This window comes from Varanus komodoensis, unplaced genomic scaffold, assembly GCF_004798865.1.
Source record: "Varanus komodoensis strain SLA01 unplaced genomic scaffold, ASM479886v1 scaffold25, whole genome shotgun sequence".
Classification (NCBI taxonomy): Eukaryota; Metazoa; Chordata; class Lepidosauria; order Squamata; family Varanidae; genus Varanus; species Varanus komodoensis.
The window spans coordinates 12618294-12621902 of record NW_025335661.1 but is presented as its reverse complement, the minus strand read 5'-3'; positions in this window follow the sequence as shown (position 1 = coordinate 12621902).

Genomic DNA, 3609 nt, shown 5'->3' with positions numbered 1-3609 from the left:
CCATGTTAAGACTGACCTCTTTTGCAAGGCTTTTAATTAGTTTATTGGGGCTTTGAACAAGTTGCCTGATTAATTCACATGAGCTGCTTTAATTTTTAACATGCATTTTAATTTGGTTTTAAATTTTGGATGATAACCATTCCCTTTGTGTGTTGGGAGTCTGACATGGAAACAGGGATATGTACTTTTGCAGAGTAAGACAACAACACTTCAGTGCATCATTGTACTAGGAAGAGCAGCCAAGGGGGTTTCTTTTTGAGGGAAGAGGAAAAGGAAGAGGAAGAAGATCATCACCAAATAACTGGCAGCTGTGGTCTTGGACTCTTGTACACTTATGCAAGACACTCATTTTTTTAAAAAAGTCAACATGTTACTGCTTCAGTTAGTTAAGTGACCAGCTGGCCTAAGACAGCTTAAAGATGGTTTAGCATGATGCCTGAACTGACCCATTCTTGTTTATTCATGGTCCTCATCCAGTGTTAGGTAGTCACTATCCTACCTAAGCTGCTCCAATCAAATATGATCAGCGTTTTCACTCTGTGTGCAATCCTTCATCATTTCCGTTCAGATCTTAAACTAACGAGAAAGAATATGTACCCTTACCTCTGTGTGCAATTCATTTTTATGATTAAAACCCCCTTCTTCATTGTCATTTTTGAAAGAAATGGGAACTTGAAATGGTAAGAGTTACTATGAAACAGACTCTGTGATGGTGCTGACCTCTGTCTTTGTCACATTCCTCCACCCTTTGTCATAATTTCTTTTGGCTTTAGTTAATAAAATTGTTCCACATCTGCTGCCCCTTATAATCTTTTCCCTCTAATTGGGTTATATATTTGCCACCTTTGTGTGACATAATACCAGCGCCGAGCAGTAAAGTGCATGTTATTACTTCAAAGAAGCCTTACTTGCTGACAAGAATTAATTAGAATTCTAATGGTTACGTAAGGCTTCTGTTCTACAGTAGGAGCTTTAGTGAAATGATGGCAATGGATAATTAGCAGCCACTATTCTGTCTCTTCAGTTTGGATAGTCCATAAAAGATTTGATGCTTCCTTTCCCTGAAATAAACAAAAACAGCTTCTGAACTGTCAGAAAACAACAGCAGTTCTTGAAGGCTAATCATTAGTAGGCTTTGTCATGGACTTGTAATTGTTTCATGAATTCTGCTTCAATCAGGGGAAAATATGCTTATGTGCCAATAAAAAGTTTTAAAGCCATGATGACTTTTTTCTTCTCTGTCTCTCTCTTTCTCTTTCTCTGTGTGTGCACGTGCATGCGTGGGCGTGCATGTGCAACTTGTTCTGGATAAATGTTTCCATTTGTGACCAATGCAACCCTCTTGAAGAAGTATTTCCTTGAGTGAAATGTATTCTCCAACTGGAAAAGTTCTGGATGAATCTTCACACAAACAGATTGTGGAATATTACTCATGTCTATCTTAAAAAGACTTGTTCCTTGCTAAGACCTTGCTTCTATCCTATAATATCTGACCTGACTGCTCAGTCTCTAACACTAAGCATACTTCTCTCTGCAAAACCGGAATTGTAACCTTGAGGATAACTTCATAAGCCTGGCCAAAAGGAAGAGAGCAGTAAAATTAACACCATAGAAAAAGCAACATCTGTAGGCCATATATAATGTTTTGTTCAAAGCTTCAAATGAAGAAATGAAGCACATTTTTGGAAACTACCCATAATTAGGGTATGGGTATTGTGGACCTCAACAATTTCTGATTGGATGGCACATTTCCCCACCTAACTGTACTCCGTTAATATTCCTTCATAAACCCATGAACTTTAAAATAAATGTCCACTGAGATAGGGATGGAGCTGTCTTGATGGATGCTTGTAGTCTAAATCCTGAGACTTCATTCCAGTCTTCTTTAGGTAAGATATTTCTTGTGGAAGAACTGGGCAAGTCTCTAGCTATGCAGTTTGAGATATCATTGGAAGCAGGAGGAGAGAATAATGTAAGTTGCTTTGATTTCTTTAAAAAAGGCAGTATATAAATCTAACAAATGAATGTGTGTGTGTGTGTGTGTGTGGGTGTGTGGGCTGCTCATTGATTTTTGTTTGGCTTCCAGGAATGTTGGAGAATTTTTCTCAGTCTGCATTTTTATGCAAACAGGCTTAATGTGCTCCTCCTGGACTGATGAAAAGTTGGAAGAGAGGTACTGTTGAAACCCAGCATTTTCTTCATTTTGTGATACAGTCCTTGGCTCAAGAATGGCATTAGCTGATTATGTTAGGGAAAAATACATACACAATATTAGGTATACATGCAGAATGTATATGTCAGAGAAAGGCGAGTGTATATAAATGCATAAAAAAGCATTCCCTGATGTGGAAACCGGACGGAATGGACCAACGACTGACACGGGCTGGTTTCATGTGCCCATCCTGGGCTCCATTCATAAGGAGCCATGTATATTCATCTTTGATTTGGTCAATCAAATTGCAGTCTCTGCACCTGCATATGTACCACTTTACATGAAGGCCCGGTTCCTTCTGAGTTTAATGGTTTTTTAAATACTCTGATCCAGAATATGAACTGTTCTTTTGATCTTTTGTATCTGGCATGGAAATGAAAATCTGGATAGGTAGCATAAAGGCTCCTAGATGTGTCAATAAAACATGCAATTATATTGACGTTTTACAGAAGTAATAATAAAAATTTCTGTTTGGTGTCAAAATAAGCAGTGTTTATTTCAATAAATGTACAACTAATATAAAATTATTAAATGATGCTTACACTGTACACCAAAATGTGCATTCTTTGCCACTCAGCCTGCACATCCGTAGTAGGAAGTGGCGGCTTTATAAATGCTTTATATGTTCACAGTGAAGATTTACATTCTAGGCATTAAAAAAAAAAAAGAAGCATTATGAGAATTTCTACTTTGAAAAGAAAAGAACAAGTATGTCATTAGGTTTAAATCTCTTAAGCCAGATTTCTCCAAACTGGTGACTTCCAAATATGCTGGGCTACAACTCTCATGCCATGGAGGGAACCAGCCTGTTTTATACAACTCCCCTAATATAGAACCCCCTGTTAGGCAAATACATGGGTTTTCAACAGCAATTGATATTTTGTTTTCTGATTCTTTATGGCCAGGAAAGAGAGCTTCTGGTGCATAGGTGAAGCTCTATATAAATGCAAACTGACCTGTTCTTTCCTTTGGGGGAATTCTCTTATACATAGGACATATTGCATTTGCACATTTATACTAGCTGCAAGAAAAAGAACAGAATTAAAATCTCAGTCCTGGGCTAATGAATGGGATAGAAAACCTAAATAAATAAATGAAAAATAAATAAAAAAAGATGTATTCTTTGCTCATAATACAGTATATTAAAAGAATGTGAAAATATAGGAATTAATCTTGTTATAGAATACAGGTGGGAGAAAAGACCTAATGATTGTATCTCTTTGGTTTGCTTGACCTGAAAGTTGTCACATGAAGGATGCATTGAATTGAATCCACACAGTGCAGTGGCTGCTACAGATGACACGGAGTCAGTGTCCCTGCAGCATTTCTCTGATCTGCTGCCATCAAAGAATGTCTTATGTGCGGCCTGGAAACATTCCTATTTGCCATTTGATGCA